The sequence below is a fragment of the Echinops telfairi genome, unplaced genomic scaffold (assembly GCF_000313985.2).
Source record: "Echinops telfairi isolate 266 unplaced genomic scaffold, ASM31398v2 ScPeMD7_7469;HRSCAF=8507_0, whole genome shotgun sequence".
In the NCBI taxonomy this organism is placed as follows: Eukaryota; Metazoa; Chordata; class Mammalia; order Afrosoricida; family Tenrecidae; genus Echinops; species Echinops telfairi.
In genome coordinates this window covers 81,959,491-81,971,001 of record NW_022111372.1, presented here as the reverse complement: position 1 = coordinate 81,971,001, position 11,511 = coordinate 81,959,491, and the positions used below count along the sequence as shown (strand labels likewise).

General features: G+C 46.7%; 1 protein-coding gene across 1 annotated transcript in view; it reads left to right on the top strand.

Moving 5' to 3' along the window:
• Positions 1 to 3,132: 3,132 nt before the first annotated feature.
• LOC101654445 (proton-coupled amino acid transporter 1) overlaps positions 3,133 to 11,511 on the top strand; it is a 48,319-nt gene continuing 39,940 nt past the window's right edge. Inside the window, exon 1 of the mRNA XM_013004848.2 lies at positions 3,133 to 3,192. The gene's annotated coding sequence lies outside the window, so the exon portion shown is untranslated. The remainder of the gene's footprint in view (positions 3,193 to 11,511) is intronic.

The window sequence follows — 11,511 nt, the reverse complement described above, 5'->3', positions numbered from 1 at the left end:
TTGCTAGGACTGAATAACCAAAAATGGATAGAGTCTGAACTCTGAAAATGAAAAAAAGCTTTGTCTTTCTTCCAAGGAGCCCTCTAATAAGGGTGTGGTGGTCAGAAACAAGGTAGAAGCCTTACTAAGCTGCCCATGAGCAGGTTCTCTGGCCTACTCATTTGTCATCAAGTTTATTCTTAGTGACCCTGTGTGTCAGCATAGAGCTGTGTTTTTAGGGTTTTTCATACCTGATCTTTCAGCAGTAGATGGTCAGGCATGCCCTCTGAGGCAACTCTGGGTGGACTCAAGCCACCAACCTCTGAGCTAGCAACCAAAGACATTGTGTTTGCACCACCAGGGGATTCTAGGGGCAGTTTGGGAAAGGCGCATTCCACTTGTACCAGTAATTCCCAAAGGGAGTTGTGCGCTTCTCAGAAGATGTGGTTTCCCAGGAGGAAGCATCTGAGGAACCACTGAATCCCTCAACTCTGAGCCCTGGAGCTTGCAGAGTGCATGCCTTGATGGGGCTGGGCAGTATTGCAAGCACAATTCCTGACACTGAGTAAGTACTCAGTAAGCATTGCGGGTCCCTTTGTGGGTAGTGTAAAGGTACTTAATTGGGCATAAATCAGCATTCTTTTCTCTTTTCCTAGTGAAATAAACCAGTAGTTTTAAAAAAAATAAACTATGTTTCAAAAGATACATAAATTCATATATGTCATTGGTGAAATAGTTAAGTAGGATAGACAATGATGAGAATAAGACTTAAGCAAAACAAATTTTAGCATTCATGATGCTAATTTTTAAGATCACAAATCTATATTTTTCTTTAAAGTATAAAATTGGGTTTGGGGAAAATATCCATTTATTGGTAACTAAACCTTTTGAGAGAAGTATTCAGGGAGGGGGACATTTACACTGTCTATAATTTTTTATAGGGCACGCTGGTGATGCAATTGTTAATTGATTGGTTGCTAATACCAGCGGCTCTATGGAGGAACGATGTAACAATGTGCTCCCATAAAAAATTTATGGGCTTTTGAAACTTACGGGCCAGTCTCCTCTGCCTTTAGAATCACTGTAGGTGGAATTGACTTGATAGCAATGGGTATAGACTTTCATATTGTCTGAACTTCTAATATTAAAGTGAATTAGTCACATACTTTTAAAACTTAATGCTATTAAATGAAATACAATATGAAGCTACGTGCCAGACAAAATGGCGGAGGCAGTTGGGTAGACACTGTCCCTTACACTTTTTCTCTTTGAAATTCAAGCCAAAATGTCCTGGAAGTCAGGTGACCGTAGTGCTTCCACTGTCCGTAACCAATGAAAAAGTGACCGCACTTCTACAGTACGTTGCATCAGCCAACCAGAAATATGCTGCTTTTGCTTCTGAATTTTCTCAATAAATAGTCAGTCAACTGCTGATAATAGGGGAATTATTCCTATCCACTTTCAGTTTGATGGCATTTGATTGAAAATTGCTATACTGCTTAATTAAACCTTATTCAATAATCAATTTTGTTGTTGACCCAGTGTTTTTTTGGTCAGTACTTTAACGTCCTCATTTACAATTTAATATATTTCATCATACACATTCATCTGTGAAACTATTACCACAATAAAAACACAGAACATACTTTAAAGGAGCCCTACTGGGTGATGAGTTGGTTTATCAACCAAACCATCAGCTCTTTGAACCCACCTGCCTCTCTGCAGGAGGAAGATGAGGCTCTCTGCTTCCCTAAAGACGTACAGACTCAGGACCCCACGAGGCAGCTCTGCCCGGGCTTCCAGTGTCACTATGAGTCAGAAGCAACTCCCTGGCACTGCATGAGGGAGTTTGAACATACTTGTCATTCCAAAGTTTCCTCACGTTTCTTTGTACGTTCCTTGCTCCCTTTGCATCAGTTGGGTTCTCTAGAGGAGCCAAACCACTGAAGTGTGTGTGTGTGTGTGTGTGTGTGTGTGTGTGTGTGTGAACTGTCTAACAAAGCAGTGGACATTGCCAAGTCCTAAATCTGTGGATCAGGTGCCAAGTTGGAGGTTTCTTTAGACTCAAGTGGCTGCAGGGTTTGATCATCAAAATCTGCCCTCTGCCCTCAAGAACCAGCGGGCCAGAGATGATGAGTCAGATACACAGAAGGTGGACTTTGCTAAAGTATATGTGTGTGTGTGTGTGTATGTATGTATGTGTGTGTATGTTTCCCCAAGGAAACGCCCCTTCAAATGATCTCCAAGTAGAGGATGGTTGAATACTACCCCCAAACCACCGAGAATCATGGCCGAGCCAAGACAGCACATAATACTCGGCATCACATCGTTTGTCTACACCTGTCTAGACAAGCGCTATCTCTTTGTTGTCACTATGTATCGTTTTGTATTTCCACCACATTCTGTAAATGTCATTTCCCTCTCTGCCTTCATTCACTCAATATAGGTATTTTAAGATAGACCAAAAAGAGTCTATAGAAATTTACCTTTGTTGTAACATGCATCTGTTTTTCTTAATCTTTTTAGTTGAGTAAATATGTAATATTTAAAAAGGAAAAAGTATGAAGAAGAGGATGAAAGAAGAGAAGCCTAGGTAATAATCTACCAGAAACACACTAAACTATTAATACTTTATAGTAAATTAATATACTTAACATTTAAAATATATTAAACCGAGGCTTCCCTATTTCCCGGTCCCATTCATATCTTCAGACAAGCTTATGCATCCTTCTACAAATATGAAGGGATGGTTTTTAAAAGATGCATATTTCTTTTCTATTTTGTAAAAGCAAAGTAAGTTCACTGAGAAGGGTTAAGGAAAATAACAGCAAGCGTCAACTTGAAGCGTCTTTCCCAAGCCTACAGCTCCGCCGGGAGGGCCCTCCGACGCTGGCCTCTGCCCAGGCAGCACAATTCAAGGGCACTGAGCCTGCACGCTGGACCCCAGCCCCCGGGGCGGCGTCCTCTCCTGCAGTAGCCGCTCGAGGTCACCAGGTGCTGCTGCGGAGCACAGTTTCTGGGCTCAGCGAGCGACAGGGAGGAGCGGCTGCACGTGATCTCGGCCCCCGGCAGGAGCGCCTCGGTCACGTGACAGGGCCCGGAAGCTGCTGCCCCGGCAGCCGAAGGGGATGGCCAGAGGTGGGCTCTGAAGCGGGCACGGGGGGCTGCGCGGACGCCGGAGCCGGAGTCGGAGCCTGGTCCGGAGCCGGAGCGGTGAGTCTGCGTCTGGACGAGCTCGGGCTGCGGCGGATCACCGCTCTCGGCAGGACCCACCTCTCCTTCCTCCGGGGCGCGCTGGATGCCCCAGGTCCGGGCGGCACTGGGCTGCTCCTGGCAGGAGATCTGATGCATGTCGTCCCGGGCGACCCTCCGCAGAGGGGGCCGGACCGGAGGATTCTCCCCGCCCGCCCCTCCTGTCATCTCCCGTGACCTTGTGGGGCTGCGATCCCCTGGTGCTTTTTGACAGGTGGGGAAACCGAAGTCCCCAGACGTCAGAGGTCACCCAGACGTCTAGCTTGCGGTTCTCTCGCGCTTCCCAAAGGGGCCCGGTTATCTGGGGGCAAGGCTCCAGTGGCTGCGGGAACCCTGCTCCGCGACCCGCTAGTAAGGAATGGGTCTTTGGGCGCTGCAAACCTTATGAAGTGCAATTCTCTTCGGAAACACAAGGGGTTGCCACGAGTCAGATGCGCTGCACGTCTGGCGGAGGTGGGGGCGGGGGCATAGAACGCCTGCACTGGGGGAACCGAGGGACGTCAGGTGCAGCCGCCTCCCGGGACAGGTGAGGAGACTGAGGCCCAGGAACGAGAAGGGGCTTGCCTGAGGTCACTGACCCAGAGAGTCCGTCTCAGAGTTGCCAGGAGACCCCAAATTTCCCGCGGCCCCAGGAATGGTTTGCGCTTCCCCACGCTGCCTCCTGCGGAAAACTTGACCTTTGTGAAGAGTCCCCCTTCGCCCCCCTCTTGCCCTCTTCTTTTCAGAGTCTCCCCTTCCCAGCTCTGCATTCTCCATCGACGCCGTCCGATTGGCGTTGGGCGTGGTTCCCCGTTCAGCGTTCGTGATTTTCCTGCAAGCTCATCGTCCTGTGAGTTTGGTTTCTGCCCGCAGTTTTGTGTCCGTCACACCAAAACAGGACACAGGAGTCTGTGTGCTCCTGGGAGATCGGTGCACTCATCTGGGAATCGCTTTGCTCTTAATCCGAGGAATGTAAAATTCTGCCCCTGTCTTCCAGCCCCACCTCCGTGCCCCCCACCCCCACCCCCGGAGCTTGTCAGTTTGGGGAAATAGTGGCTATTTGGATGGATGTTTTGCAGTTGTGTGGTGAAATAAGGTAGCAGTGTGATGTGGGCCAGAGCCCAGAATGAGGGATCGGGAGAGTTTTTTTCTTCTCACCCTGCCATGCTTTGCAAACCTCAGGTGCCTCCCTGCCTCCCCTGGGTTTAGGTTTCTGTCTTTGCAACAATGGGCTTGAAAATCTCTAAGCGCCTGCTTTTCTGGGGCTGGCATTTACTGTATCTGTTCTGTTTGGTTTCTAATCACTGAGTGTCCCCTGGCCCTGTCTTGTGTACACTGTGTATGCCTCACAGCATGATGTAATCTTGTTGTCCAGGGAAGCAGTTTCCTTTCCTTAACGTACTTCTATGATTGTTTGTTGGGATCGAGTCAGATCCAGGGCGATCCCCTTGTGTAGAGTAGCACGGCTCCCTGGCATTTTCAAGGCTGGAAATTTTCTGAAGAAATCACCAGACCCGTCTTCCAAGTCCCTTGTGAGTGAATGAGAACTAGCAACCTTTTAGCTACTTACTAGTTGAGCATTTTCCTGTTTGAGTCACACAGAGATCCGCCTCTCCACGTTGTGTTACACAATGTCCATATCTGCTGAAAGTGATTGGGCCCTGCATAGGTCTACATAGGACCAGGGCCCTCCTTTGACTCATCTCCAGAACCTAGTTTACAGTAGAGCATGCTTTCTCCAAAGGTGTTCTTGAAGTCCCACAGTAGGAGCTACGGAATGCTTGGTCATTTGCTTTTAGTGTGAGGTTATTTGTCTGGGGTGGAGGCTGCACGATGCTGGGGCAGGCTGTTCTGATGATGGTATTAATTGGTCTCTCTTCCTTTGTTTTCTGATTCAGTGTTGCTGATAATATTGCCTGCTTTTGAGCTCAAACCTGTCACTGTGTGAGCTGGCCCCTGTGGCAGCTCCCAGTGCTTAGAATTGTTCTTATGTGTTTCAAAAACTGTTTTCAAGGAAGAGCGAGTCCACTTATGTTGAACCATTCAGAGGCTGTCTGTAGAACCAATGAGTGGACGGGATGTGCCACAGGGGAGCGGTTCTTGGGTGAGCATGAAGGCTTTCAGAGAATTAGTGCTCCTCATTTTGGAGTACAGAACATGGAGCTCACTACCACCAAAGGTATTTGTCACCGGGCAATTTGGGGGCAATGGAGATGAAATTCAGAAGTGTTGGTGGCATAGTGAGTTCTGTGATAGCTATCTAACCTCAAAGTTGGTGGTTCAAACCTACCAGCTGCTCTGTGGGAGAAAGACAAGGCTGTCTTCTCCTGCAAGATGTATAGTCTCAGAAACCCAAAAGGGCAGTTCTACTCTGTCATATAGGGTTGCTATGAGTCCCCATCAATTCGAAGGCAGTGTATTTTTTTCCTTTTATTATTGTTGTTGTTTTTATAGATGAAATTGTTGTGTTGGGTAGAGAGTTAAACTTTGAAGGTTTTTTTTCATGAGTGAAGGGTTCTGTGAAGTGACTTGTCAGTGGAATTTGGAGTCCAGGATCCGAAGGCTTTATTTTGACCCTTTGCCTTATTGTCACAATAAGTACTACAAATTTTTCTCTGAGCTCACCCACCTAAGGCATGAACTGCTCACTACTTCTGCAAAGATTAGGCTCTGAGGAGTCATCACTGTTCATGGTACATTTATTTTCTCCACCCTAATCTGAAACAAGATCTGAGAAGTAAGGGGTGTGCATAAGTCTTCTGTTTTCGCTTTTGCTGCCTTGGTCCTGATAACCCCTTCCCACAACAGGGGGATGAGCAACCCCACAGACGCTTAGACTGTTCCCATCAAGGAGAGCCACCCTGGCATCGGCAGACTGTGGAGGAATCCTGGTGACCTGCCAGCCTGCTAGATCTGACTGAGTACACAGAGCTAGCTGCTGTTTCATGCATGTGGGGTCATCCCAAATGTGCCAGGATAGAAAACTCAGGATGCTGCATTTCATGCTATCTCTCCTTTGTGCCCCAAGTATGTCTCACAGAAGCCTTGACCTCCATGAACCAGCTTTTTGAGGGATAGGGTCTGGTTCGTTCTGACATAGAGACAATCTGGGCGCACACGGCCACCACACCAGACAAGAAGGAAAACCCAACAGTTTTGTACAGTTGGAGCCAAAGCTAAACGTTACAACATCAAATTGTCAGAAGAGTAGAAAATAGGATTTTTAAAAGCAAGAATTCTATAGAGAGAAGTGAATTGCATATAGCACGTATATGGGTTACCAGCACATCATTGCAAAGGATGCGCGAGCTTCTGTTTGCATCTGGGTGGCCACAGGACGATTTCAGGGCAGATTTTGGGGGTAATTTTGTTACAGTAATTGCTTTCTCAGTCTTGACTGTTTCCGGAGGTCTGTTGTAAAGACTTTTCAATAATGCTGTTCATCAAAACCCCGCAGGTATAAACCATTATATCTTTCACCTGCTTATCTACAATGGAACGACTCTCCAGGAATAGACTGTGATATCCTGCACCCACCAGATCTCGGAAATAAAGACTCTCCTTAGGCTGCATGGTTAGTCTGCACCACGAGGAAGTGCTGGTGAATTCCATGTGGATTTTAGACTGGTGTTAAGACTTAAAAATGGAGTTAAGCTTGTACATTCAAGTGGCTCTATTTTAAGCCCTCATTCATCCCTTCCTCTAGTAAGAAGCCTCCACTCTGCTTCCCCTTTCGAGAAAGTCAGGGAATCTGTCTTTGTGGGGCACTGGGAGGCTCATGGCACTTGAATCATCATTTCCAAGTTAGGGAAGCAGCACAGCTCTCCAGAGGATCAAATGGAGAAAGTTTCTTTTGCAGAGTGAGCTTTCTACCTTCCTGCCTTTCAACATCTCTATCATCCCAATCCCAACTGCTGCAATTAATTCCGTGTCTATCTTGTGTTAAATGCCAAACGATTGTCAGTTTGAACCCGCTAGAGATGCCTTGGAAGAAGGAAAAAAAAACCTAGAAAAACCGAGAAAGGAATCCCAGGTCCATGAAGGAAGACGAGTCACCAGTGGAGCATATTCGAGAGCTCTGTCTAAACTGATGGAGGCCCAACCCAGAGGGACCAGAGGCTGCGGCATGGAGTCCGAGACAGAGCAAAGGAGCCAAGCCAAGACCAGAAGCCAAGGCAAGGAGACCAGAGGGCAGAACAGAGGAGCAGTGTATAGACTCTGCGACATGAGGCACAGCAGCAGCCAGCTGGGATGCCATGAGCATCCACATCCTCCACGAAGACAGTCTCTGACTTTCTCAAAGATCACAGCCTGGAAAACGATGGGGCACTTCTCACAATGAGTCAGAGCCAGCTCAATGCGGGCAGTGGGAAGTGGGAGCTTGATCTTGCCTGGGACTAACATCTAGTGATTTGTATGATTGTGGGTGAGAGGTGAGTGGGTGGGCCTGTTCTGCTCCTCCACTGACCCTGCTGAGGACAGGTGTTGTCTTGTGACAGCCCTCCCACCAGACGCTCTTGGGCCTGGGGCTTCATTTATGGCCCCTGGAGCTGTGGTTAGTTAGACAGTATCCCACTTGGCGCTGTTGTAGAAAGAGGTCAAGTAGAAGCCAGACCTTTGCATTTCCTTTCCCTCCGGGTGGGCTACCCATAGCATCCTCAAGTTTGCACATTCCAACCCAGGGAACTCATTTCAGAGTAGTGGGTGGCACACGGTGAAGAGGTGAGGCCCCAGGTCCACCCATCAGTATAAGACCATATATATATTCCATTGTTTTTATGCTTTATATAAATATAGCTGTAATCAGGCTCACCTAGGAGGAAACGGACTGAAAATAAGCTTCTCAGGCTGAATCATAGCCCTCAGGACTTGGGTCCAGGGATCTCTTTTCCAGAGCGCGGCGCCTGTGAGTATGTGGCCCACCCAGACGTTCACAAACCACCAGAGCCCATCTGCTCTGGAGCATTCCCTAACAATGCTCCTCTCCAGGCAGGGGTTAACAGAAGAACTTTCTCAAGCACTTCGGATTGATTTGCCCGGCTTTGACTTCTTGCTTCTGTGATAACGTTTTGATGTGCTTCCAGACTACCCGGTAAAGTGTTAGTTAGCTTGTGGTGGCAATGAAATGAAGTAATCCTTAGCCCCAGACTCTCCCTCCTTCCCCTCCTTTGCCCCAACCCTCCCTTATAACCAGAAAGAGAGAGACCTGTACCCATGCCTATGAAGGGGTTATTTTGGTCTGGTTGAAACTGACCTTGCTCATTGTAATGAACTTGTGATAGAAACTGAGAAAACACCCTGGAGGCCGTATCTGACCTCTGGCTACACAGGGAGTGGACTCCACCTCCACAGCAGTCCAACACCAGCTGCCACAGAGCAGGGGTCAGGCATGCCTGCGTCCCCCTTCGACCCTATTCTGACACCATCTACTCCTCTCGCAACACTCCACTTCTCCACTGGGCTCTCACATCGACCACACAGAACAGGCGATAGTCACGAGGAAGGGGTTTAGTCGGGAAGGTCCACTGTCCGTCAAACTGTGGTGGCCCGTGTGCTGCTGCGATGCTGGAGTCGATGGCATGGTATTTCAATGCCAGGAGGGTCACCCACAGCGCACAGGTTTCCGCAGTGCTTCCAGACGAAGAACTGACCACAACGAAGGAATAGACAGTCCATGTCTGACGAATGAGCCCCTGAACCTTACGGACAGCATCGAAACATTGTCCGACACGGAAGACCTCATTCCAAGAAGCAGAGCATTGTCGGGGACAGTGCCCCTCGTGTCGGAAGGCCCTCAAAGTACGACTGAGGAAGAGCTGCCTCCTCAAAGTCGAGTTGACCGTAATGCCGGGATGGAGTCAAGCCTGAGGGAATAACGTCTTTGGGACCTCCGTTTGCGACTCTAAATGAGAAGAACCAGCTGAAGTCATCTACTCATCACCAGAACTTGGAATGTGCTGAGTATGAATCTAGGAAAATTAGAAGTCATCAAAAATGAATCGGAATGGATAAAAATCGACATCCTAAGTACTAGTGAGTTGAAATGGACTGGCACTGGCTATTTTGAATCAGAAAACCATATGTCTTACTAGGCTGGGAATGAAGCTAACAAGAGGAATGGCATTGCATTCCTCGTCAAGAAGGACATTTCCAGCTAGATCTTGAAGTGTAATGCTGTCAGTGATAGGATTATATCTATCCTTCTTCAGGGAAATGCAATCAATACAATTGTTATTCAAATTGATGCACCAGCCACCAAAGCGAGTGTGAAGAAATGGAAGAATCCCACCTATGTTGCAGTCTGAAATCGATCAACCATGCAATGCAGATACAGTAATAACTATTGCCAATTAGAATGCAAAAGTTGGAGGAGGGGTGTGGGGTCAGTGTCGCCAGCTGGGCAGGGCTGGTGGCCAGGAGCGAGAGCTGAGAAGAGGAAGAGGTGCCATGGATGATGAGAATCCCTTCCAGGATTTAGACGTGACATCTGCAGCAGGTTCAGATCTCTCAGGCATAAGAGAAACTGGGCACTGCACAAGGATTTTTGTCTATTGTATGCAGAGAACCAAAGTCCATTACTCAAGTCATCTGGGGGAGCTGCCTGCTGGGTCCAGGGATGCACAGAGAAGCTGGACAAAGCAGGCTGGCATCTTCTTTGGGTGACTGGCAGAATGCAACACCAATAGGGCCTCCAGTGCTGTGATTCTGACTAAATAAAAATGATTTGCATGTGAGTGGTTGTGGTGGCATTGAAATGAATTTGATCTTTACTTAGGTAATCTTTAATGCATTCCATAATGGTATATGGTAATTGCCCGGATCATCAAACTACAAAGATTCCCTTTTTACTAAGGTTAATTTTCACCTTTTAAGACTAGGTTCTTTTACTCTAAAGGAAAAACAGTAACTAAAAACCTCTGTTTACTAACGAATGCAAAAGTTGGAAACAAAGAAGAAGGAAGAGTAGTTACAAAATATGATCTTGCTGATAGAAACAAACCCAGAGATCACATGATAAAAGTTTGGAAGACTAACAACTTGTTCATAGAAAATACCTTTTTAATATATTTTTTAACAACACAAATGGCGAATATGTGCGTGGACATCTCCAGATGGAGTACACAGAAACCAAACTGACTACATCTGTGGGGAGGGATGATGGAGAAGCCAGGCCAGAGACTAACTGTGGAACAGACCATCAATTGCTCATATGTAAGTTCAGGTTGAAGCAGAAGAAATTCAAACAAGTGGATGAGAGCCAAAATACAACCTTCAGGTCCATCCCACTTGAATTTCAAGATCATCTCAAGAACTGATTGTCCGCCTTGAACACTAGTGACAGGAAGTCTGATAAGCTGTGGGATAACATCAAGAACGTTCTGCACGAAGAAAGCAAAAGGTCATTTAGAAGATAGGGATGAAAGAAAAGATCAAAGTGGATTTCAGAAGAGCCTGAAACATGGCCTTAATTGTAGAGTAGATAAGGTAAAGGAAGAAATGATAAAATCAAACAGCTGAACAGAAAATTTCAAAGGGCAACTTGAGAAGACAAAGTAAAATATTATAATGAAATGTGCAAAGACCTAGAGTTAGAGAACCAAAAAGAAGAACACATTTAGTGTATCTTAAAGTGAAAAAAATTCAAGTCCAGATTGCAATATTGAAAAATCGTGTGGGCAAAATATTGAAGTGTCAAAGTAGATGGGAAGAATACAGAGATTCGCTGCATCAGAAAGAACTAGCCAACATGCCAACAAGTCAAGAAGTAGCTTTAAAAAAAAAAAAAAGAGGAACTGATACTAAGGGCTCAAGGAGAAAGAAAATGTTTGGAAATGACTGTAATATATGTACAAATGTGCTTGACCCAATGGATGGATGGATGGATTGTAATACGAGCTCCCAGTAAAGTGACTGCAAGAAGCAGCAGCTCTAAGTAAGAATCAATGGCACTGGAGGAAGATGTTCCGCCTGCACTGAGGGCACTCATGCTAGCCAAATACAAGGATGCGGGGATTGATAGAATACCAACTGAAATGTTTCAGCAAGCTGATAAGTATTGGAAGCACTCACTGGCCTATGCCAAATAATTTGGAAGACAGCTAATTAGCCAACTGACGGGAAGAGACCCATATTTGGACCATGCCAAAGAAAAGTGACCCAGAGAATACTCAAATTATAGAACAATCTAATGGGTGTCACATGCAAGTAAAATTTCCTGAAGATCGGAGCAGATGACGGGGGAGGAGGAGAGACTGGAGCACATCCTGGCCCACCAGGCCTTGAGGACGATGACCCCAAATA